This window comes from Dendropsophus ebraccatus, chromosome 14 (assembly GCF_027789765.1).
Source record: "Dendropsophus ebraccatus isolate aDenEbr1 chromosome 14, aDenEbr1.pat, whole genome shotgun sequence".
In the NCBI taxonomy this organism is placed as follows: Eukaryota; Metazoa; Chordata; class Amphibia; order Anura; family Hylidae; genus Dendropsophus; species Dendropsophus ebraccatus.
Window position 1 is genome coordinate 75,749,342 of NC_091467.1, and position 27,728 is coordinate 75,777,069.

The window sequence follows — 27,728 nt, forward strand, 5'->3', positions numbered from 1 at the left end:
GTATAGAGAATTGTCAGGTCTCTTAATCGTTGATCTCTGTCGTTGGTTCTGATCTTTAGATCCTCTAAATATTCTTTTTCACATGAACTGTTTTTATGGATTGGTACATATGTGGTCTGGATAATATTCGTTATTTTCACGTTGTAGCGATCTCTACTTTTTAGAGATACCTGCCTAACCCAGCCGGGAGCCGCGAAGGAGGAAGCAGACTGGAACCGGCCACGTAGGGATGGGCCATTAATCTCATTTATTCAATTAATTCAGCAATTCAATTAAGCGTGATTCTAGTCACGTCTGCAGGAACTTATTGCCGCGTCAAAGCACATACAACGGGAGCAAGTGTTATTACATGAAAGGGGGCACAGATGGTGCCGATCTTATGGCTGCTACCTGTCCGGCACTGGCTGATCGGGCCACAGAATATAAGGCAAAGAACATGCATAGACAAGTAGAACAACAAGTATCAGGCATGATATCCAGAAGAAGAGTACGGAAGCAGCTGGGACAAAGCCAAATGACAATTTAGAATTATTTTCCTTCTCAATGTTTAAGCTCCGTAACATCTTCATTTGTGGAGGAAATGGCGCCGGCATGACATGACCAACAACTACACAACATCCGTGAGATCGGACAATACAGGAAGTGAGCGCCAAGGAGCGGAAGGATTGAGCCGTCTTATGTTCCACACGCACCCCCTTTAAAGGAGAAGTCCAGCAAAAACTTTTATTAAAGTATTGTATTGCCCCCCAAAAGTTATACAAATCCCCAATATACAGTTATTACGGGAAATACTTATAAAGCGCTTTTTTCCCTGCACTTACTACTGCATCAAGGCTTCACTTCCTGGATAACATGGCGATGTCACTTCCTATATAACATGGGGATGTCACTTCCTTGATAAAATAGTGATGTCACTTTCTGGATAACATGGTGATGTCACTTCCTGGATAACATGGTGATGTCACCTCCTTGATAACATGGCGACGTCACTTCCTGAATAACATGGCGTTGTCACTTCCTGGATAACATGGTGATGTCACTTTCTGGATAACATGGTGATGTCACTTCCTGGATGACATGGTGATGTCACTTCCTGGATAACATGGTGATGTCACTTCCTGGATAACATGGCGTTGTCACTTCCTGGATGACATGGTGATGTCACTTCCTGGATAACATGGTGATGTCACTTCCTGGATAACATGGCGTTGTCACTTCCTGGATAACATGTTGATGTCACTTCCTGGATAACATGGCGTTGTCACTTCCTGGATAACATGTTGATGTCACTTCCTGGATAACATGGTGATGTCACTTCCTGGATAACATGTTGATGTCACTTCCTGGATAACATGGTGATGTCATGGCTCCCAGAGCTGTGCAGGTTACTGGAGAGCATGATGGCAGGGGGACACTGAGGGACACAGGGCACTGGAGGGACACTGAGCATCCCTCTGCCATCATCCTCTCCAGCAGCCACAGCCCGCACAGCTCTTGGAGTCGTGACATCACCATGTTATCAAGGAAGTGGCATCAGCATGTTATCCAGGGAGTGACGTCACCATGTTATCCAGGAAGTGACATCACCATGTTATCCAGGAAGTGATGTCACCATGTTATCCAGGAAGTGACATCACCATGTTATCCAGAAAGTGACATCACCATGTTATCCAGGAAGTGACATCACCATGTTATCCAGGAAGTGACATTGCCATGTTATCCGGGAAGTAACATTGCGATGTTATCCAGGAAGTGACATCGCCATGTTATCCAGGAAGTGACATCACCATGTTATCCAGGAAGTGACGTCACCATGTTATCCAGGAAGTGACGTCACCATGTTATGCAGGAAGTGACATCACCATGTTATCCAGGAAGTGACATCACCATGTTATCCAGGAAGTGACATTGCCATGTTATCAGGGAAGTAACAACGCCATGTTATCAAGGAAGTGACATCGCCATGTTATCCAGGAAGTGACATCACCATGTTATCCAGGAAGTGAAGCCTTGATGCAGTAGTTAGTGCAGGAAAAAAAACACTTTATGTGCATTTCCCATAATAAGTCTATATTGGTAATTTGTACAACTTTTGGGGGGAAATACAATACATTAATAAACATTTTCCCTGGACTTCTCCTTTAATAACTTTTAGGCTGTCAGAGGAGACCAGTATGGCTGAGCAACAATTTACTAATGATCCGAATCTAATTCAATTCAAGTAGACTAATTTAGTTTTGTAAAAGATGTTTTTGGTTCCTCAAAGAAGTTTGGAATGGGATAGTCCAAAGTCTCATTCCAAATTTCTCTGGGTAAATGGAATACCTGCAAAGTGAAATACGGCAAACAGATCACTGATCTCAGGGAGACCAGTCAAAAGAAGAAACTGTCGGCTGCTGGTTCAAGCATTCAATACAGTGAAATCCTAGGTGCATAGCCCCCTGGGAAACATCACTATCCTAAAAAGTCTAAGGAGCCTCAGTTATGAGTCTCAAAACATAGGACTGGCCAGATATCCTTCCAGCAAAGTAATTACTAGGCACTGCACCCACCTAGCCAGGATTCTGCTCCACATTTATGGGGGCAACACCCCGGGGCAGCTGGCAGTGGATGGATCTCTGGCTTTGGTATTTCCCTGATCCCATCATGTCTTGTAACAAAGCTGGATTTTGACTGAAGGTTCCACTAAATATGGTGGTTTTGGGGGTCTCCATACTGGAGCCATCCCCTAGGTCCTTCCCTGGACAGATTTCTGGCTAGTCCCATGTTTTCAGAGGCTCCGTGGACTTTTTTGCATATGGAAAGTGAAATGACTTTTACAAGAGTGAGTGAACGGGCAGCCGGTTCATGAGATTCAGGTACATGTTAAGCCACTTTCAGAACAAGGCTGAGCCAGTCACCTATAACTGCTCTTATTATGGAGTAGACAGTTCTAGAAGCATCTGTTAGCCAGCAGACCATATAATGGGACCACCAAACACAATGTGCAGAGTAAATATCGTCTGTCCTTGCTGGCAAGCTCCACATTGTGTCTGGAAGCAACTTTATCACAAGATGAAGATTTGTTAGGAGCCTTATGGATCGGTTTTTGGCGCGCTTATGCCAACTTATGCTGAACTGGTGGAACGTACAACACCAGTTAACCCTTTAGTTGTGGAAACTCATTTTCTGATGTGATTATTCGCCATCTGGCAGGCCAATCAATGCCAGGAAAAATACATTCAGCTTGAATGCACGGTGCAAAGTGAAGATTTTGTTGGAAAATAAAGATCTGGGTTTGCTGATCTTCACTGCTCGGCCCTTGGGCTTAAAGGGAAGGAACATTTCTAACTCTACGGCACACAATGACATACTGAAGAATCGTGTGCCTGCAAATAGATTGGAACGATTTCTATGTAGTCAGGTGGGGCTGAGTTCATATTTATTGGGTGCGTTATGTGGCTGATATACCTGGGTATTCCAGTGTATACAATAGCATGCCATAGGGTTGAATATTGAAGTTGATTACAATAATAATGAACAATATTAATATATTCCCAGATTTATTATTTATCCTCCATAAATCTCATTCTACTTCCTGATCCGTTCCAACACAGAAAGTAGTCTTCCATTAGGATTGGCCATTAAAGGGGTTATCCCAAGATTAAAGGTTATCCTCTATATCCAGGATGGAGGATAGCTCCCTCATCGGAGGTGGTCTTACCATTTCATAGGTCATATCCGATGAGAAGGTGACAATCAGCTGTGACCCTTGGCCAATCCTAGAATGAAGAGAAATTGGTGCTTATATGAAGTGCTGTGTTACTTTGTCTTCTGTGCTGAGTCAGCATGGTCGGCCCATTATAGTCAATGGTGGTCAATGGGTGACATGGGAGAGCACCTTTAAATCCTGACTCTGAACCCGCTGAGGTGAAGTGTGACAGTCAGGGCATCTAAACTGACCTTTATGTGTTCCTTTCCACAAGACATGAATGCATTAGAAGAGGACGGGAGCCACATGTCGGAGGAAAGAACTCGTGTACCCTTCCATTTTGTCTCTTGCACATTATTTTTTTATGTGGTCTCAAGGCTCCCATTTGACACATCCCTTTCAAATGCCCCCCACTGTCTACCAATTACTATAGCAACAGAGATTTGTCATAAGAGCAAGATAAGTGGGACATAATGATGCAATTTGTCATATTATGGCGACCAATGAGGAGCCGAATGGCTTTAACGCTCAATGCCACATCAATTCCAGGCACCTTTCTTTTTCTGTAAAAAAAAATTTCACCATCACGAAGCGTAGGACGTACAAGGCACTGGGGCCATTCTCTTCTATTGCTGTAGAAGGAAAATGCTAATGGTAGGTGAGGGTTAGAAAACAATAGTACTAAAGTGCAGCTGGAGACTGAGGGTCTATGGTGACCGAGAGAAGAGCACGGCCAGAGCATGCACCTACTGAGGCAATAATCCAACCTCAATAAACATGTCAGCCGCAATGCCCTAAGGATGATACTGACCTCAGGAAGGAGGATTTGGGTTCTTACAGGACTGTCAGGTCAAATCAACCAACACCCAGCGGCCATCAATGAACCAACCTCATGGCAAGAACATTATTCTTAGAGACAAGGGATTTTCTGTAAAACATCCAGCTGAATCATCATTACTAATACCCTGCACCAATGCGTTTCTGATCTAAACAGATCTCTATGCATCTGTAGTAGCGGTGGATCCTCTGTTTCCCATGATCCAATAGCACAAGGGTATGAGGAATTATGCAGGGATCACCCAAAAACCCGGGATCCAGTAAACAATCCACAGACCAGACACTGGTAAGGTACGAGTGAGCAGGCAGAAGCCAGGAGGAAACCGGGGAGTGAGCAGAAGCAGCGAGGAGCGTGGTCAGGTATGTATGATTTATACAACTAAATATTATTATTATTACTAATAATAATGCACGATAGCTGAGCTGTGTAATAGGCTCGAGCAGATCGTCACTCGCTTACATTACTGATCGGGCTGTGTAATAAGGCCCTAACACTATAAGTTATATGGAGCTCTTTTGAATCTCCACGAACAGATGATTTAGGTGGAGATGAGGTTGGGTGTGAGTTAGAGATGAGCGAACCTGGAGCAGCTGGAGTCCATCCGAACCCGAACTTTCGGCATGTGATTAGCGGCGGCTGCTGAAGTTGGATAAAGCCCTAGGGCTATGTGGGAATCCTGGATATAGTCATTGGCTGTATCCATGTTTTCCAGACAACCTGAGAGCTTTATCCAACTTCAGCAGCCACCAACTCGAACCCGAAACCCGGTTTGCTCATCTCGAGTGTGAATGTCTACCCCTTTGTTTTAAAAATATTTGTTTTTAAAAATCACAGCAGCATAAAGCCCTTTTACACAAGTCAATTATCGGCAAGGAGCTAAAAATGATAGCTCGCAATCAATCGTGCCTTCTATAGGCACAGTAAATGAGCACCTATATCGCTGATCGGCGATCACTTGTGTCCTTGCACGGCCTCATATCAGGCCATGTAAATGGACCCTTAGACAATCCCTTCCCACAAAGAACACATGCCAAAGACTCATGTGTAGGAGGAGGACAGGGGATAACAGTTATGAAAGGTCTATAGGTGTCTTACCTGTTCCTTGTCCTTGTGCTAGCACAGTAACATGATCAAACCCAGAACCTGAAAGGGTTCCTAATGGTGAACTGTGTTACAGGTCGGTGAAAGGCCAGACTTAGGGGCGACAGTGGGGCAGTCATTTCTTACTCCAGCATAGTCAGTATATGTATATAGGTTCTGTAGGCAGCGTTACAACATTAGAGGGTTGTACCCAGGCTGGTAATCTATGTGCAATCTATGTTCATAAAAATCCCAGGCCCAACATTTCACTTAGTTAATGGTTCAGTAGAATAACTCTGTCGAGGAACCCAACTTTTCTCAACTTTTCCATCTCACATAGGCTACCAGTCCGGGTCGGATATACACTCCTCTGTCTAGAATTATACTATCCACCAGCCTACCACTCCAGCACGGCAGCATGTTGATGTGACTTGGTAAGGATATATGTATATAGACTATTTGTCTTACTGTTATTGACTCTCATGTTATCATTTAGAAAACTCTATACTTGATTAACAATCAAAGTGTTATTCTCTATATAGACATTTATGTGTAAGGTTTCCGAGGCACAAAACATGATGTGAACGCAGCCTAATCCAGTTGTATTAAAGGGAATGTGTCACGAATATTTTATTTTCTTGATTAGAGTCAGATACTAAAACTTGTTCTTTTATTCTGATCTGTTTCTATTTTCCAGCACTTAGTGACGTGCTTTACAGCAAAACTCATGGACATAGATGACAATAGACAGACTCAGTCCCCTTGAGATGAATGTGAGACATTACTGAGTGCGCTCTGTGACCTGTGAAGAGGTCATCCCACAGGGAGCTGCTATTGTCTCCTCTATCTACTAGTGTCACATGACGCTGCAATGCTGTACAGATCACTTTACTGCAGCCTCCTCTTATCACCACAGACACAACAGTAAGTCTCAGCGTAGTTTTAGCCCCAGTGGTGAGAATGAGAACTACAGAATATCAGGATTATTTTATAATATAGATAGAATTAAAAAAAAAAAAAAAAAAAGCAAAAATTCTTTAAAAATCTGTTTACCATAAAAACATTATTTTAACAATAAGTCATTTTCTGATGACACTGTCCCTTCAACATCATTATAGACATTTATGGCTTTTCCACGGTCTCGTCTCTAGGACTTCTCTGTTCTGCCCCTGGTTGTTAAGTCCAGACAGAGAATGAATGGAGAGCTGGACGCACGGATCTCTCACTACATTTCAATGGGAGTTAATGAAAAATCCAATCCCTTTAAATTTAAAATGAATTTCTGTTATCAGAAAGCAATGCATTGTGGGAACTGAGAAAACAGCAATAAGCTGCGAATGTCTGCGGAGAGAAAATATATCGCAGAGCTGCCGCCGGCGGAATTCTAATTCATTGTCTGTAAATGGCAAAAGGAAAATCAACTTCCCAGAAGAAAAGGCGCCGGCGCTAAAGGATTAACCAAAGCTAAAAGATTTCTGTGTCGATCCATAAAGATTTTTATGTAGGTTCTAACCGAGAAGCGGTTTTCTCTGACGTGCTGAGATGTTGTGGACTTGTGGTGTTTAGTAGTACGCACATTGCAGTATACGGGGCAGCACTTGTATAGCCCCCTGTACACATAATATATTGATAATTATTGATAATTATTACCATGAACATGCCGTCCAGTCTGCAGGCGCCATGTTATACTGTAAAAAAAGTTACTGGATAACTTGTAATTTCTTTATGTAGATCTCTGCTGATTCTGGGATAAGGAGTCAAGTGGGCGGTCCTACTCAGTGACATTTTTTCTATATGCAGCTGGTAGATGTCAATAACTGAGCAGGACCGCCCACTTGACTTCATTTGTAGAGGTATCAGTAGTCAGTTTGCCAAGTTATATAAATGTAATTTAATTCCCAGACCCTACATATCTTTGTATGTTTATGATCTCCTGTTGAATGTGACGTCAGGCCTGTAGAAACACCACAGCACACTAGGGGGCGCTGATGCTGAGGCAACCACACAATGTCCAGAGAGTATTGTGCACAGGATATTACTCTCTAAGGCCTTATTCACACATTCTGTAAATTTGTCCGTAATTGTGGATCCGTAATCATTGAGCACATTGATTTCTATTGGGCTATTTACACAGCCCGTTTTAATTTTAATCCATATTCCGTTCTGTAAAAAAAGGACCTGCTCTAGTGCGGATTGTCATTGCAGTATGGATTACCAATAGAAGTATATGGGATCCGTATTTTTCAAAGACGTCACATCCGTAAAAACATGGATCGAATCTATGCAAACTAGTACTGTTCACATTTTATGGAAACAGAAACGGATGCGAATATGGAATAATTTATATGGACCACGGAATAAAAATAGCGATACTGTACATGTGATGGCCCCCGTATACATCCGAGCTAAAGGGAAGACTCTAACCAGCTGTAAGGTTCCCGTGAAGGCCCCGAGAATCAAGGTCATTTTCTTACCTCAATCCTCAGCGCTGTACAAATGAGGTGATTTGTGTCACTTGGGACGGGACTACCGCCCTCTTCTAACCAACTCTTCTCTCCCACCCGCCACCTGTCCCCTCATACACATGAACATTGGACACAGTTGAGCGTCCAGTGTTCTCTATGGGGAGGGAAGTGGTAGGCCACAGCCAGAGAGCTCTCGCTGTGGCTTATCTCTCCTGAAACAAAGGGGCTGGGTGGTAATTTTGCATCACACCTGGCTCCTGTCTTCATTGGCATTATCTGTCGGTGGTCGTTCGGGAGAGCCTCATAGGCCGATGTCTAAACCTGCCGCTAGCTGATGAAAATTTCCCTTTAAGATGACAGATGATTGATGAAAGCATAAAACATTTTCCATACATTGATTGCACAAATACCTTATTTATTGTAAGTGATGCCCCTGTGACACAGTATTGCATCGGTGCATTATATACGTATTACGGTATGTAAACATACTTTTATCTCCACAAACTTTAGACTACGTCAGGAAAGGAAGGGAAAGGTGGTGAATTACGTCGGCATGCAATCTGCAGAGAAAAACAGTCTGATTTACAATACTAGGCTATGTTCACACTGCGAATGAATCCGTCCGTAGATCGTACGCCGCCGTACATGTGCGGCTGAAACTACAGGCGTGGGAAAAATCGACATGCGGCCGGATGCGTACGAACCGCGAACATACGCCCGTAGTACAGTTCTGCTTCCCTAGCTTGATTCGAAGCGATCTGAAACAGGTCATTTACTTGGAAATCTTCGCCCCGTAAACCACACAGAACCTTTTGGATCGAAAAATCAAGTTCAATTTGGCTGAAATAAGTTCTCCGTACGGGACCGCATGGAAATCCACGGCCGTGAGTTTCAACATTTCCGTCCTCAAACAATGGTCTTGTTCATTTTTCACGGCGCCGTATACGATCCGGTCTTAAGCTCATACGTAGTGTGCACTGTGCGGGCGTATATCGTATACTTTCAAGCGAACGCATCAACCTCAAAACTACGTGTGTATATTTTCGGTTCGCACTACAGATGGATTCATACGTGTGAACATAGCCCTATACTGTATATAGAAATACAATACACTCAATATATAGCTTAGGGCTGATCATGGTCTGTGTTATAGGGAGGTGCGCAGCATTGAAGTATATAAAATATAATACAGATGTATACTTACCTGTCTGCGCTTTCTCCTGCCTGTATCCCACTCACTGGAGCCAACCATGAAGCTTCTACACCCATATCTAAAGTGACAGGCTGCTCAGCCCATCATGTGACGGGACAGCGCTGCGGTAAGTGATTGGATGAGTGGCCTGTCAGTTTCAGCTTCAGGGGCAACTGCAGTGAGTGGGCAACAGGCAGAAGGACACCAGGGAGTGTGCACAGGTAAGTATACATCTTTATTATTATTATTATTATTATTATTTTTTTAAAGAATTTATTTAAGTTATTTTAACAATAGAAAAAAGAGCAGCCAAACACATTAGTTTGTTGCAGCACAACAAGCAACTGCAAATACACAGAGATCTTCCAATATTAGTCCATTACGGGGGCACAAGGTACGACATGCAGCCATATAACACGCCATCTGCAGCAACAGCTTGCAGGATACATAACTGTGAAATTAACCAACTTTATTATTTTCTATATACAGCAAGGGCTGCGCGGACATCATTAATGATATATACAGCACAATAATCAAACCGTATAATAGGCTCTGTAAGCGAGCACCGATTTAGCACTTACCCGGAGCATTGGACCTTCTCATCCAGCCCTTAGGCTGCATTCACATCTGCGTCAGAGGTTCTGTTTGGCCATCAGTATAGGGTGTATGGGGGCCTCCTGATAAGAGATGGGTCGGGGTGGTGGATTTTTAATGGCTGACCTAAGATTTTGGCCACTAGGTGTCTCCCTTTCCTACAAACTGCTGCCCACTACCAGTGGATAGGAGAATTGCAGAGAGTCCAGAACCCGAGCCTGAACTGTCTTGCACCTGTCTGCCTCATCCATAGGATCCACACTGTTCATGAAAGGTAAATAAATATAATCATTTTGTACAAGTCCCCCTTGTGTAAATACTGTTGATAATACTATGTACACAGTGCTGCCCCCTGAATGTAAGTCACCATCATTATCAACAGGTCACAGCTTAGACCAGGGCAGTATTTGTGGCTTAACCCCTTACTTGATGTGATGATGCTTTCCTTTGTCCTCACAAAGCACCTAGTAAACCCAGTGCATCAATAACCCCTAATCCCTCACACACCATCTATAGTGCTTTACTGAGCAGCATGCCATGGCACAGAAGAGAGGAGAATGGCTTGACTTGGTGCTGCCTTGTGATTGGCTTAGAGAACTAAGGAAAAGAAAATCCAATTGAGAGTATTGCTGGCAAACAGGTCGCCTCTGGTTCTGCCTCCAGAAATGGAGAAGACAGCAGTTGTGAACCCATAGCCATCCGAAATTGCATCCTTTATAGGTGAAGGGTATGGATCACGGCCCCGACACTGACCCCTAACACCCACCAACGTGTGAATGGGTCCATATAAATGAGTCCGTAGTCTGTCCACATATGCAGACAGAATTACGGACATGTGGACCTGGCCTAATCCTGCCTGTGCTTATGGATATGAATATACTAATGGTCAGGCTGACATTCTATATTATTATTATTCATCCTTCAGCCCACACATCAAATACATACTGAGCCTGAGCTCTAGGATGTGTATTTATATGTGTCTGTAGGTCCCCACACACTTTAGTCTTTTCACAGCCGGATTTGCTGCTCATGGTAGTGTGGTGTCCCACAGGTAGGTGCTTTAGGCACCAGTCAGAAAGTTATCCCTTCAGTGGTGATGATGGTGCATTCTTTGGTTTCACCACAAGGTGCCAATGTTGTGTTTAAGCTCTGTTATATGTATTGCACAACTGTAGTCATTAGAGGGTTACTGTTTATGTACCACATGGTCTGTGCCAGCCAATAATAGATCTTCTTCTTTCTCTGCCTATCCCTGCACTCTATCCATACACGACACACAACCCCTAGGAGACAGTTCAGTCTAGTCTAGTGTGTCATAGGGAACACACACGAATGGAGAATGCAGAGACTTTCTTTCTAAAAGCTACACTTACAGACACTATGCAGTGCTACACAGCTAAGGGAGGACCAGTCAGACATCACCCCAGCCCACACCATGAAACTGTCGAAAGAGTGCAGGGTGGTATCCTAAAATAGAGGAACTGACCCGGATAGAGCAAAGCAGCCATAACCAAGGCCTACGTACTCTATCTTGCAGCGCAGGTGACACAGGGACACACTTGGATAAGACTGAGGCTTGTGTCACCCTCGTAGGACGGGTCACCTGACATTGCAGGGCAGAATGTGGTTTAGAGACATTCAGGTCGACACACCTATCCTATTCTGCATATTAGGAGAACGGCTGAGCAGAATGATGTAAGTAATACACTGATCTGTTCAGCATTTCTGTCACTAGTTTATGCCGCCCTCATTTAAGGCGACACAAACCTAGTGACAGATTCCCTTTAAAGGGGTTATCCAGGATTAGAAAAACATGGCCACTTTCTTTCAGAAACAGCGCCCTACTTGATTCCAGGTCAGGTGCAGTTTTGCAATTAATCTTTATTCACTTTAATGGAACTTGCAAAACCTTCACCTGGAGACAAAAGCGGTGCTGTCTCTGGAAGAAAGTGGCCATTTTTTCAAATAACATGGCCATATAATCACTTTTATATTCTTTAGTGCAAAGTCGTTCAAATTCACTGACTTTGTCGGTTCTGGTTGAATGTCTAAAATGTATGGTGGCCCTTTAAGTGTATACAACAAATGTCTAAGAACCAAGAATGCGATCTTCAGGCTGCGTTGGACGTCTGTATCTGTATGGCATAAGATGCTGGTGGCAGAAGGACCAGAGGCACAGAAGACATAAAGCAGTAGACCTGTGGCCACAGCCATGAATACGAGTAGTGCTGGAACAGGGAGGGGTGAGTATACAAGGCCCTTCATACCATCCCTCATGTAATTGAGCTGTGACTGCGCTATGGACAAGAGTTCATTCAGAACATTTTTTGCTGAATGAATAATATTACCCATCTACATTTTTCGGATTACTCTCTTACAAAAATGTTTGCAAGCGGTTGTCACGCAGAGCTGTCCTGGAGACTGGCAATACACAAAGCCTTGAAAAACAGACCGCTGATAGAGTCACAAGGCAGGAAATGAATTTACTACTGTCAGAGATTTCCATGTTTGTAGACGGAAATGTGAGTCTGTGAGAACTAGAGGGAATCTCGAGCACGTTCGGATCAGTCCGAACCCAAATGATCTGCCTTGTATCACATTTGATGGAAAAAATAGAGCAACGCTTTTTGTCTAGCCAAAGACACCATAATAGAAACCAACAAACATTGTAGGCCAACAGAAGTCAAAACCAAATGAACCCTTTGTCCTCAGTTTGGATGTTAGTTCTGCAGCTCAGTTCCATTGAAGTAAATGGAGCTGAATTTAAATACCACACACAACCTGAGGACAGGGATGGTGATTTTTTGTTTTTTTGTAAGAAAGTATCTGTGTTTCTTTTAAGTATGGATAACCCCTTTAAGTAATTGGGAGTTGTAACTCAATGGACCTCATTATAAGTCCATAGGGGTCATAAAACAATGGACACAATTATAAGTCAATGGAAGTCGTAACCCAATGGACATTATTATAACTCAATGGAAGTCATAACCCAATGGACCCCATTATATGGCAATAGGAGTTGTAACCCAATGGACAGCGTTATAAGTCAATGGGTGTTATAACCCAATGGACAATAATATGTCAATGGACCCTGTTATAAGTCAATAGGAGCCATAACCCAGTGGACCCTGTTATAAAAGTCAATGGGAGCTATAACCCAATGGACAATGTTATGTCAATGCAAGTCATAACCCAATGGACACCATCAAAGAAAGTCATAACCCAATGGACACCATCAAAGAAAGTCATAACCCAATGGACACCATCAAAGAAAGTCATAACCCAATGGACACCATTATAAGTCATAGAATCATAACCCAATGGACACCATTATAAGTCATAGAATCATAACCCAATGGACACCATTATAAGTCATAGAATCATAACCCAATGGACAATATTAAAAGCTAATGGGGCTCATGATACAATGGACCCTATTATAAGTCAATGGAAGTCGTAAATCAATGGACACCATTACAATCAATGTCCACCATTGGGCCACTCTGGGTACTGCTGGTGTTCTTTGTGTCACAGATCTGGCACCCTATCCGTTTAGGTTATCTCTTGCTATGATGGAATGGAAAACCAGAAATGTGAATGCAGATGTGAACATAGCCTTCTAATGAAAACCTCAGGCTTCCGACAGGTCTAGTATATTTCTTTGCTGGATACAATAATGCAGCATGCTACACTATTTTCTGACCACCAAAAAGCAAATGAAGTCTGATTGCAAAGAGCTAACGCCGGTGTAAATGGAGCCTTAGAGAGTCAGGACCTTTTTATAGGGATCTAACCCCAAGTGGTGCGGCTGCTGCCAGGACTAGTAATGGAGCCATCATAAAGAATGGCAATTTGCACATGAATGTGAAGTGTCAGTCTATATTACTGTGGGGTCCATGGGGTCCATGTATAAAGAGGATCTCACCAGCAAGACCCAACACCTCGGCCCCATAGTCCCCTTTTTTTCTTCAGTAGCCCCCCCTGTGGGATCAGACCAGATGGGCTATCCTTCAATCTCCACGAGCCTCGATGACCCTAACTACTGCATACTGGGAACACCCCACAAGACCCACCATCCTGGAGATGCACTGACCCAGTCGTCTCGCCCCTCAGGGCCTTGTCAAACTCATTCAGATCCTTACACTTGAATATTTCTTACACGTCAACTTCAAGAACTGACTGATCACTCGCTGCCTAATGTATTCCACCCCTTGACAGACGAATGAACCTTGGACAGCGATGACCCTAACCACCGCGTACAGAGAACGCCCCGTAAGATGCACCGACCTGGTCGCCTAGCCCTTAGGGCCTTGTCAGGATCGCTCAGATCCTCACGCTTGACTATTTTTTTTTTCCACGTCCACGTAACTTGAAGAACTGACTGTTCGCTCGCTGCCTGATGTGTTCCAGCCCCCCGCCCCCCTCCCCGACAGACGTCCTTGTAATGAGGTAATTGATGTTAGTCACTTGAAGTGTCAGCAGTCTTAATGTTCTGGCTGATCGGAGGATGTATGTGTGGATATATATACGTGTATACGGCATTGCTGCACATACAGATGCCAGCAGTTCAGCTGCAGAGCCTATTAGCCTGATTGCAGTCATTGTGAGTCCCTGCAATCCAGATGAGGCTATTAACCCCTCACAGGGTGGCGGGTACGTCAGGGAGGCTGGATGGATCAGCAGGGGACATGGAGAGGGCACTGACCGGGCACATGCACTAGGTGGGGCATCATGTATATGTAATCTATGTAATGTCATTTCTCTCTCTTTCTCTCTCTGTGTGGAGGCTGGATGTGTCTGTGGTGTGGCCTCTCTTCTCCCTCCCTCCCTCCTCTTCTCCCTCTCTTCTCCCTCCCTCTCTCCTTTCTCTTTCTCTCTCTCTCTCTCTCTGCTCCAGCCTCCTTGTTTTCCTGCCCAGCCTCTTCTGCTAGCATTACCTTTTGCAGTCTCTCCCTGCACTCCTGCTGCATTAAAGCTCCTTTATTCATTTTAAAGGGAGAGGATTTGGGGGCGCACAGGGGGCGCAGTCACCTTAAGCCGCTGCCCGCTTGTCTTCCCTTCTCCCCTCCGTCACATTACTATTCTCTTTTTGCTATGCTTTGCTCGTGGAGGATTTACTAGAAGAGATCTATGGCTCGCTGAAGGGAAACCCACCCAAAGCCTCTCTGTCTCTCTGCTGACAGGTAAGCGGTGGTCTCTGTATGGGGTATGAAGGGTTAGCCGGCTGCTGTCACATATATACTGGGTATGTGTCATCCATGGTTTAACCCTTTGCGGCGCAGGCCTCTCTGCTGACTGGCCCATTTAGGGTCCATATTATTAATAATCTTTGGATAATCTAGCATGGCTGGATCTTTGGTGATACCCCTATGTGATGGTAACCGTATTCTTAAAGTGTCTGTATAGGGGAGCCAGTGTCTGGATCCATGGCCAGCTTCCCCCTTTAAGCAGTAGCAGCCCTTCACCACCCCTGCACATCCCCAGCCGTCAGATAATCCAGCACACATCTGTCTGCGGCTGCAGTGCATGCACACTCACAGATCTGTCATCCTACACCATCATGTCACCCGCTCACAACCTGCTGCCGCTTCATGTACAATCTGCCATATTCTGTACCATGTACTGGGATCATCTGTGCACACACACACACACACCTATGTGCGGAGGTAGGTACACACACACACACTCCTACCTATGTGCGGAGGTAGGTACACACACACACACACACACACTCCTACCTATGTGCGGAGGTAGGTACACACACACACACACACACACACTCCTACCTATGTGCGGAGGTAGGTACACACACACACACACACACACCTATGTGCGGAGGTAGGTACACACACACACTCCTACCTATGTGCGGAGGTAGGTACACACACACACACACACACCTATGTGCGGAGGTAGGTACACACACACACACACACACCTATGTGCGGAGGTAGGTACACACACACACTCCTACCTATGTGCGGAGGTAGGTACACACACACACACACACACCTATGTGCGGAGGTAGGTACACACACACACACACACTCCTACCTATGTGCGGAGGTAGGTACACACACACACACACTCCTACCTATGTGCGGAGGTAGGTACACACACACACACACACCTATGTGCGAAGGTAGGTACACACACACTCCTACCTATGTGCGGAGGTAGGTACACACACACACACACACCTATGTGCGAAGGTAGGTACACACACACACACACACACACACCTATGTGCGGAGGTAGGTACACACACACACACACCTATGAGCGGAGGTAGGTACACACCCTCCTGCACACAATAGCTAGGATGACACACAGAAAGCCCACACATCACCTATCGCCTTCCTGACAATTGATCGGGATTTACACACCTTAATAATATACAGTCATTAAAGATTACGGGTGTGCAGCCCTCCACCCCCATGACCGGGGCTCCATACGCTGCACACACACACCTGTAAGCGTACCTTGTTATACGGTGACCGGCGTGCACACATCCACACACACACATTATCTCCCAACCACTCCCTGTGCAATCTGGAGAGAAGAGGCAGATATTCTTTGTACACTCAGGGTGTGACACATGCAACATTATTTCCTTGCACAACACTAATAAAATGACATTTCCCTTATTGCAATGAATCATATTTTTTCTGCATCCATAATATATAACCAAGACCATCCGTCATATCCCCCACGTGTCGTGTTAATATCGATATTATAGGGCTTGCTAATGCCGATGATCTATATATATATACTGATCTATGAATATTTATTATTAGTAACACTTATATATATTATATATGATATTATAGAGCTGTATATATACTGATCTATGAATGTGAACATTTATATATATTATATGTGATATTATACCTAATAATAAGGATATGGTCATTGGCATTAAGGATACTGGTATATACGTCATACGGATGATTCCGTGGATAGAATATCAGCATATCCTGATACTCTGCAATCATAAAGTATTGTATTACCCTCACTGTATTATATTTTATGGTGTAAAATTGACTATGATTCCATTGTGAGACCAATAATACCACTTTGGGATATTAAAGGGGTCTTCCCATGGTAAGGTGATGGCGTGTCGCTAGCATGAGTTACGTTATGATAGAAGCAGCGTGGCTCCATTGAAGTGAATGGGTGGTTGATCCCTACTTATTATATAGTAACGGTATATCCTAGAGGGACAGGAATACCCCTGTATATAACCCTATATCTCCATTCTATGAGAATATTTTACCAGGATGTGTGATGATGTCAATCAGGGGTCTTATTGATGGGTCAGATGATTATTTGGGGTGGGGCGCGGTCTGGGTAGATATATAGGGATCCTCACTCCATTTGGGACTTCCAGTCTATCACCAGATTGGACATTTATTTTATTGGGAATCTTTTGGTAATTGGTGACGGGGACTCCCAGCGATGGCGTCCCCTCCTCACAGTTATATTAATGCCTCCTTGTGCAATGCTGTATGTGATGTATTATGAAACCTTATCGGGAATCACCGCATGGAGAAGAGGCATCAGATTTCCAATAATGCAGCAGGGAAGACTGTGCAGCTCTGGACGGGTGACTCCTACCAATGTGCTTCCATATCCTTCTAATGATTAGCCATTGGTGAGCCATTCGTAGCTCTGTGTCAGGGGTTAGTATAGCATCTGCTGCTAGATCATCTCTGCTATGTAGGCCTAGCCGCCCGCCTGCAGCTGAGGTCACAGGCCCCAACACCGCCTCAGCCCAACACATTTAAATATCCCCTCCAGCAAAGAGAATCCAGTGGTATTTTTTAGCTTGGAATTGACAGCTAAAGGCGTGATCATTGCTGCCGCTCGACGGGTGGAAAAATCCACAGAGCAGATAAGGAGCAGAGGATGCAGGAGTCGTGTATATTCTTATATATAGGGAGAGGATGCAGGAGTCGTGTATATTCTTATATATAGGGAGAGGATGCAGGAGTCCTGTATATTCTTATATATAGGGAGAGGATGCAGGAGTCCTGTATATTCTTATATATAGGGAGAGGATGCAGGAGTCCTGTATATTCTTATATATAGGGAGAGGATGCAGGAGTCGTGTGTATTCTTATATAGGGAGAGGATGCAGGAGTCGTGTATATTCTTATATATAGGGAGAGGATGCAGGGGTCGTGTATATTCTTATATATAGGGAGAGGATGCAGGAGTCCTGTATATTCTTATATATAGGGAGAGGATGCAGGAGTCGTGTATATTCTTATATATAGGGAGAGGATGCAGGAGTCGTGTGTATTCTTATATAGGGAGAGGATGCAGGAGTCGTGTATATTCTTATATATAGGGAGAGGATGCAGGAGTCGTGTATATTCTTATATATAGGGAGAGGATGCAGGAGTCGTGTATATTCTTATATATAGGGAGAGGATGCAGGAGTCCTGTATATTCTTATATATAGGGAGAGGATGCAGGGGTCGTGTATATTCTTATATATAGGGAGAGGATGCAGGAGTCGTGTATATTCTTATATATAGGGAGAGGATGCAGGAGTCATGTATATTCCTATATATAGGGAGAGGATGCAGGAGTCGTGTATATTCTTATATATAGGGAGAGGATGCAGGAGTCCTGTATATTCTTATATATAGGGAGAGGATGCAGGAGTCGTGTATATTCTTATATATAGGGAGAGGATGCAGGAGTCCTGTATATTCTTATATATAGGGAGAGGATGCAGGAGTCGTGTATATTCTTATATATAGGGAGAGGATACAGGAGTCGTGTATATTCTTATATATTGGGAGAGGATACAGGAGTCGTGTATATTCTTATATATAGGGAGAGGATGCAGGAGTCCTGTATATTCTTATATATAGGGAGAGGATGCAGGAGTCGTGTATATTCTTATATTATGGAAGGGATGCAGGAGTCGTGTATATTCTTATATATAGGGAGAGGATGCAGGAGTCGTGTATATTCTTATATATAGGGAGAGGATGCAGGAGTCGTGTATATTCTTATATATAGGGAGAGGATGCAGGAGTCCTGTATATTCTTATATATAGGGAGAGGATGCAGGAGTCGTGTATATTCTTATATATAGGGAGAGGATGCAGGAGTCGTGTATATTCTTATATATAGGGAGAGGATGCAGGAGTCGTGTATATTCTTATATATAGGGAGAGGATGCAGGAGTCGTGTATATTCTTATATATAGGGAGAGGATGCAGGAGTCCTGTATATTCTTATATATAGGGAGAGGATGCAGGAGTCGTGTATATTCTTATATATAGGGAGAGGATGCAGGGGTCGTGTATATTCTTATATATAGGGAGAGGATGCAGGGGTCGTGTATATTCTTATATATAGGGAGAGGATGCAGGAGTCCTGTATATTCTTATATATAGGGAGAGGATGCAGGAGTCGTGTATATTCTTATATATAGGGAGAGGATGCAGGAGTCCTGTATATTCTTATATATAGGGAGAGGATGCAGGAGTCCTGTATATTCTTATATATAGGGAGAGGATGCAGGAGTCGTGTATATTCTTATATATAGGGAGAGGATGCAGGGGTCGTGTATATTCTTATATATAGGGAGAGGATGCAGGGGTCGTGTATATTCTTATATATAGGGAGAGGATGCAGGAGTCCTGTATATTCTTATATATAGGGAGAGGATGCAGGGGTCGTGTATATTCTTATATATAGGGAGAGGATGCAGGAGTCGTGTATATTCTTATATATAGGGAGAGGATGCAGGAGTCCTGTATATTCTTATATATAGGGAGAGGATGCAGGAGTCGTGTATATTCTTATATATAGGGAGAGGATGCAGGAGTCGTGTATATTCTTATATATAGGGAGAGGATGCAGGAGTCGTGTATATTCTTATATATAGGGAGAGGATGCAGGAGTCGTGTATATTCTTATATATAGGGAGAGGATGCAGGAGTCCTGTATATTCTTATATATAGGGAGAGGATGCAGGAGTCCTGTATATTCTTATATATAGGGAGAGGATGCAGGAGTCCTGTATATTCTTATATATAGGGAGAGGATGCAGGAGTCGTGTATATTCTTATATATAGGGAGAGGATGCAGGAGTCGTGTATATTCTTATATATAGGGAGAGGATGCAGGAGTCGTGTATATTCTTATATATAGGGAGAGGATGCAGGAGTCGTGTATATTCTTATATATAGGGAGAGGATGCAGGGGTCGTGTATATTCTTATATATAGGGAGAGGATGCAGGAGTCCTGTATATTCATATATATAGGGAGAGGATGCAGGAGTCGTGTATATTCTTATATATAGGGAGAGGATGCAGGAGTCGTGTATATTCTTATATATAGGGAGAGGATGCAGGGGTCGTGTATATTCTTATATATAGGGAGAGGATGCAGGGGTCGTGTATATTCTTATATATAGGGAGAGGATGCAGGGGTCGTGTATATTCTTATATATAGGGAGAGGATGCAGGAGTCCTGTATATTCTTATATATAGGGAGAGGATGCAGGAGTCGTGTATATTCTTATATAGGGAGAGGATGCAGGAGTCATGTATATTCTTATATAGGGAGAGGATGCAGGGGTCGTGTATATTCTTATATATAGGGAGAGGATGCAGGAGTCGTGTATATTCTTATATATAGGGAGAGGATGCAGGAGACGTGTATATTCTTATATATAGGGAGAGGATACAGGAGTCATGTATATTCTTATATAGGGAGAGGATGCAGGGGTCGTGTATATTCTTATATATAGGGAGAGGATGCAGGAGTCGTGTATATTCTTATATGTAGGGAGAGGATGCAGGAGTCCTGTATATTCTTATATTATGGAAGGGATGCAGGAGTCGTGTATATTCTTATATATAGGGAGAGGATGCAGGGGTCGTGTAGATTCTTATATTATGGAAGGGATGCAGAGGTCGTGTAGATTGTTATAAAGTGGTACCTTGGATTAAGAGCGTTTTGCAAGAAGAGCTCACAGTTTTTTAAAATTGTGACTTGGTGTAAGAGCTCCCTGAGCTAGGTGGGTGGGGCAATGGGGAAGGGGAATGGTCTGCGTAGCGGGGTCTTCAGCACTGTACTCATCCTCACCTTCCAAATCATAGCAGATCCACTTCAGGCTGGGGCTTACATCAGGGGACAGGACTGTGGAGGTAATTTCCTACGGTAAACCCTCTCTACCCGGACAGAGAGTGCTGCTATACTGTGCCCACATCTGTCCTGCTCATTCTTTCATGCTCCCTGCATTCAGCCCTTGTGTTTCCCATGCTCTCCATTCCTGCTATAATGTACCTGCACTCACATTCAGCTGTACACACTGCTGCTATAATGTGCCTGCACTCACACTCAGCTACACAAACTGCTGCTATAATGTGCCTGCACTCACACTCAGCTATACACACTGCTGTTATAATTGTGCCTCCACTTACACTCAGCCATTCACATTGCTGTATAGAGAGGTTTCTGTCACTGTGCTCCTGCACAGCTCTGTGATTCTCACTTCCTGATCGGTCCATGTTGAATACACACCCCTTACCCATTGCTGTCATGTGACCACACAGACCTCTGCCAGCAGCCCTGCTTCTCTATTCTAGCCTGTTGTACTACGCTCCTGCATTATGGGGATCTGCAGCTCCATCCTATATCTACAAGCTGCTGCTGTGTTATCAGGGTTATACAGTTACTATACATTATATACCACATGCTGCTATACTGTACAGTAACTTATATATCACATATCCAGCTGCTGTGTTATCAGGGTTATACAGTTACTATACATTATATACCACATGCTAATTGCTATACTGTACAGTAACTTATATATCACATATCCAGCTGCTGCAGTGTTCTCAGGGTTATACAGTTACTATACATTATACACTACATGCTGCTTTACTGTACAGTATATTATATATCACATATCCAGCTGCTGCTGTGTTATCAGGGTTATACAGTTACTATACATTATACACTACATGCTGCTATACTGTACAGTAACTTATATATCACATATCCAGCTGCTGCTGTGTTATCAGGGTTATACAGTTACAATACATTATATACCACATGCTGATTGCTATACTGTACAGTAACTTATATATCACATATCCAGCTGCTGTGTTATCAGGGTTATACAGTTACTATACATTATATACCACATGCTGATTGCTATACTGTACAGTAACTTATATATCACATATCCAGCTGCTGTGTTATCAGGGTTATACAGTTACTATACATTATACACCACATGCTGCTATACTGTACAGTAACATATATATCACATATCCAGCTGCTGTGTTATCAGGGTTATACAGTTACTATACATTATATACCACATGCTGCTATACTGTACAGTAACTTTTATATCACATATCCAAGTGCTGTGTTATCAGGGTTATACAGTTACTATACATTATATACCACATGCTGCTATACTGTACAGTAACTTATATATCACATATCCAGCTGCTGCTGTGTTATCAGGGTTATACAGTTACTATACATTATACACCACATGCTGATTGCTATACTGTACAGTAACTTATATATCACATATCCAGCTGCTGTGTTATCAGGGTTATACCTTTACTATACATTATATACCACATGCTGCTATACTGTACAGTAACTTTTATATCACATATCCAGCTGCAGTGTTATCAGGGTTATACAGTTACTATACATTATACACCACATGCTGCTATACTGTACAGTAACTTATAAATCACATATCCAGCTGCTGTGTTATCAGGGTTATACAGTTACTATACATTATATACCACATGCTGCTATACTGTACAGTAACTTATATATCACATATCCAGCTGCTGTGTTATCAGGGTTATACAGTTACTATACATTATACACCACATGCTGCTATACTGTACAGTAACTTATATATCACATATCCAGCTGCTGCTGTGTTATCGGTTATACAGTTACTATACATTATACACCACATGCTGCTATACTGTACAGTAACTTATATATCACATATCCAGTTGCTGTGTTATCAGGGTTATACAGTTACTATACATTATATACCACATGCTGATTGCTATACTGTACAGTAATATATATATCACATATCCAGCTGCTGTGTTATCAGGGTTATACAGTTACTATACATTATATACCACATGCTGCTACGCTGTACAGTAACTTATAATATCTCAGATTCAGCTGCTGCTGTGTTATCAGGGTTATACAGTTACTATACATTATATACCACATGCTGCTACGCTGTACAGTAACTTATAATATCTCAGATTCAGCTGTTTCTCATTGTTTCATCTCTTCTACATGTTATTCAGAATAATAATCAGTATATTTGGGGGGTGGAACCAATAATCTGCAGATCAGTGATTTCTTATGGGAAAATTTGCTTTGGTTTAAGATTTGGATTACAAGCGCCGTCCCGGAATGAATCATGCTCGTAAACCAAGGCACCACTGTATTAGGGAAGGGATGCAGGAGTCGTGTAGGTTCTTATATTAGGAAAGGGATGCAGGAGTCGTGTAGATTGGTATATTATGGAGGGGATGCAGGAGTCGTGTAGACTGGTATATTATGGAGGGGATGCAGGAGTCGTGAAGATTGGTATACTAGGGAAGGGTTACGTCTGGGAGCTCTGTGATCTGTAACTCCAACTCACCGTGTTTTTGGTGAAAGAGTTTTTCCCACTGTGCAAATAAAAGAACATTTACACAAGATAAACTGCTCATCCGTCTATCCAGGATCAGCGGCTTGGAAGGGGTTAAAGGGGCGGCTGTGCTGTCAGTGTGACCTGTGTGTTTGCACAGATTTCACAGTACAGATTTCTCCTGGCTATAATTAAACATAGAAGAAAAATGAACGTTAAAGAGGATCTAGTATAGGATTCCAATAGGCGATATTCAACTCCACATTTTACCGCTACCATCCTGCTGATTGGAGTATGACTGACTTATGGTGGTAATGCCCATAAGGTACAGACACAGGCCCCGACTGTGTGGATCCCCTATAGATACAGATATATACAGCACTCCCCAAGCTTTGGCTCTCCAGCTATTGTAGGACTACGAGAGAAGCTCCGACCCCTGGGACCTCACCAATCCTAAGAGCCCAGATCTCCTGTTCCTGGCAGATAAAACGACCTGTGCATGTGTGGTCAATGGGCGACCTCATAGTCAGGATGGAAAACCAATGGTTGGACCAACCACAAGCAGATATTCCTTAGGGATGAGCACAACTCCAGCATGCCCGAGTCCAATTCTCTGATATTTAAATACCTGAAGAGGTTGGATGCCGCCCAGGAAAACACAGATATAGTCTATGGCGGTATCCATGTTTTTCTGGACGCCTTAGGGCTGCATGAAACTTCTTCAGGCCTATGGGCATGGCGTAAGAGTCGTCCCTGGAAGATCCCACTTCAAGTCCATTCTGACTACAGGCTTGGGGTCCTAGAGACGGGGCCCCAATAATTCTAAAAGGGTGGGATCCCAGGCCCCTGTTTGACAATTAAAATGGGTGACTTATGTAAGTGACTTATATAGTATTACGTCGGTCATGCTTAAATTTGGAGAACGCTCTGCACATATCTCTATTTCCATAAGCAGATACAGCCCTCCCCTTTAGATTGTCATATGGGTGTAGGGGGGGACCCGATTGTCCCTATAAATAAGTGCAGTTGGGATACCCCTTTAAGTCTGCAATATGCCTTTTACCAACACTTCCCCATATGTCTTATTAAAGGGAACTTATCAATACGTTTTACTCGCCTTTACTGTTGGTGTTTAGCTATAAAAACCTGTTTTTATGTAATTGTGTATGCAAAAGAATGTTAAAGGGGTATTCCATAAGATAAACGTAAGATTTACATGTGCCCAGGGTGTCATTATAGCCTGTGCTTATCTGCTGCTAAGCCCTCACAGTGCCAGGAAAGGCCCAGGCAACCAGCACAGGCCGCCACTTCATCTTCTGGAATATTCCTTTCATTGTTGTGTGCTCCATATACAAATAACCGTGTAGGAGTCACGGAGGAGGCGACGCTGGAGAAGTTATGGTGACCAGGTTGTAATCCCGCCTGGTCATCCCTGATTCCTCTCAGCATGGGGTATGTGCTATCTAGCACCCTCTGGTACCCTGGCAGCCTCCGGCACATGAACATGGGTGGGTGGACTGGTACCAGCTTCATTGGCACTCTGCGTATGCTGGAGCCACGAGAGGGCGTGACATGATGTATCAGGAATGAGCTGTTTACAGACTGGCTACTATGACTCTTCCACTAAGTGGCTCCACCTCCATGACTCCTTTTACATAATTCTAATACTAAATAATAGCTAACTAATAAGTTCTAATATATTAGACTAGCACACCTGGCACATCACCAACAGTACAAGCAGTGCTAGGATGTGAAAGAAAAAGATTAGTGCCGGAGTACCCCTTTAAGGCATATGTTATGGTTAGAGGAGAAGTCTTCCTCTGTGGAGCGTACGGCTCATCCATGATGTCTCGTAATGCCCCATCACCCAAGGGGCACTCCTCACACCTAGCGCATGGCCGGGGGGATCTGTCACATAGTCTGGGGGGATCTGTCACATAGTCTGGGGGGGATCTGTCACATAGTCTGGGGGGGGATCTGTCACATAGTCTGGGGGGGATCTGTCACATAGTCTGGGGGGATCTGTCACATAGTCTGGGGGGGATCTGTCACATAGTCTGAGGGGGGATCTGTCACATAGTCTGGGGGGGATCTGTCACATAGTCTGGGGGGATCTGTCACATAGTCTGGGGGGTATCTGTCACATAGTCTGAGGGGGGATCTGTCACATAGTCTGAGGGGGGATCTGTCACATAGTCTGGGGGGGGGGATCTGTCACATAGTCTGGGGGGGATCTGTCACATAGTCTGGGGGGGATCTGTCACATAGTCTGAGGGGGGATCTGTCACATAGTCTGAGGGGGGATCTGTCACATAGTCTGGGGGGGGGATATGTCACCTAGTCTGGGGGGGATAAGTCACATAGTCTGGGGCAATCTGTCACATAGTCTGGGGGGATCTGTCACATAGTCTGGGGGGATCTGTCACATAGTCTGGGGGGGGATCTGTCACCTAGCCTGGGGCAATCTGTCACCTAGTCTGGGGGGGATCTGTCACCTAGCCTGGGGCAATCTGTCACCTAGTCTGGGGGGGATCTGTCACATAGTCTGGGGGGGATCTGTCACATAGTCTGAGGGGGGATCTGCCACATAGTCTGGGGGGGGGATCTGTCACATAGTCTGGGGGGGGGATCTGTCACATAGTCTGGGGGGGGGATCTGTCACATAGTCTGGGGGGGGGATCTGTCACATAGTCTGGGGCGATCTGTCACATAGTCTGGGGGGGGGATCTGTCACATAGTCTGGGGGGGATCTGTCACATAGTCTGGGGGGGGGATCTGTCACATAGTCTGGGGGGGGGATCTGTCACATAGTCTGGGGGGGGATCTGTCACATAGTCTGGGGGGGGGGATCTGTCACATAGTCTGGGGGGGGATCTGTCACATAGTCTGGGGGGGGGATCTGTCACATAGTCTGGGGGGGGGATCTGTCACATAGTCTGGGGGGGATCTGCCACATAGTCTGGGGGGGGGATCTGTCACATAGTCTGGGGGGGGGGATCTGTCACATAGTCTGGGGGGGGGATCTGTCACATAGTCTGGGGGGGGGATCTGTCACATAGTCTGGGGGGGATCTGTCACATAGTCTGGGGGGGGATCTGTCACATAGTCTGGGGGGGATCTGTCACATAGTCTGGGGGGATCTGTCACATAGTCTGGGGGGGATCTGTCACATAGTCTGAGGGGGGATCTGTCACATAGTCTGAGGGGGGATCTGTCACATAGTCTGGGGGGGGGATCTGTCACATAGTCGGGGGGGGATCTGTCACATAGTCTGGGGGGGATCTGTCACATAGTCTGAGGGGGGATCTGTCACATAGTCTGAGGGGGGATCTGTCACATAGTCTGGGGGGGGGATCTGTCACCTAGTCTGGGGGGGATAAGTCACATAGTCTGGGGCAATCTGTCACATAGTCTGGGGCAATCTGTCACATAGTCTGGGGGGATCTGTCACATAGTCTGGGGGGGGATCTGTCACCTAGCCTGGGGCAATCTGTCACCTAGTCTGGGGGGGATCTGTCACATAGTCTGGGGGGGATCTGTCACATAGTCTGAGGGGGGATCTGCCACATAGTCTGGGGGGGGGGATCTGTCACATAGTCTGGGGGGGGGATCTGTCACATAGTCTGGGGCGATCTGTCACATAGTCTGGGGGGGGGATCTGTCACATAGTCGGGGGGGGGGATCTGTCACATAGTCTGGGGGGGGATCTGTCACATAGTCTGGAGTGGGGATCTGTCACATAGTCTGGGGCGATCTGTCACATAGTCTGGGGGGGATCTGTCACATAGTCTGGGGGGATCTGTCACATAGTCTGGGGGGGGGATCTGTCACATAGTCTGGGGGGATCTGTCACATAGTCTGGGGGGATCTGTCACATAGTCTGGGGAGATCTGTCACATAGTCTGGGGGGATCTGTCACATAGTCTGGGGGGGGATCTGTCACATAGTCTGGGGGGATCTGTCACATAGTCTGGGGGGATCTGTCACATAGTCTGGGGAGATCTGTCACATAGTCTGGGGGGATCTGTCACATAGTCTGGGGGGATCTGTCACATAGTCTGGGGGGGGATCTGTCACATAGTCTGGGGGGATCTGTTACATAGTCTGGGGGGGGATCTGTCACATAGTCTGGGGAGATCTGTCACATAGTCTGGGGCGATCTGTCACATAGTCTGGGGAGATCTGTCACATAGTCTGG

General features: G+C 44.5%; 1 protein-coding gene across 6 annotated transcripts in view; it reads left to right on the top strand.

The window, feature by feature from the left end:
- The first annotated feature begins 14,676 nt into the window (after positions 1-14,676).
- EPB41L1 (erythrocyte membrane protein band 4.1 like 1) overlaps positions 14,677-27,728 on the top strand; it is a 114,001-nt gene continuing 100,949 nt past the window's right edge. For 2 of the 6 annotated variants that reach the window (XM_069953354.1, XM_069953356.1), the window contains exon 1: positions 14,677-15,043. The gene's annotated coding sequence lies outside the window, so the exon portion shown is untranslated. The remainder of the gene's footprint in view (positions 15,044-27,728) is intronic. The other 4 variants (XM_069953352.1, XM_069953357.1, XM_069953358.1 and 1 more) reach the window with 3 other exon arrangements.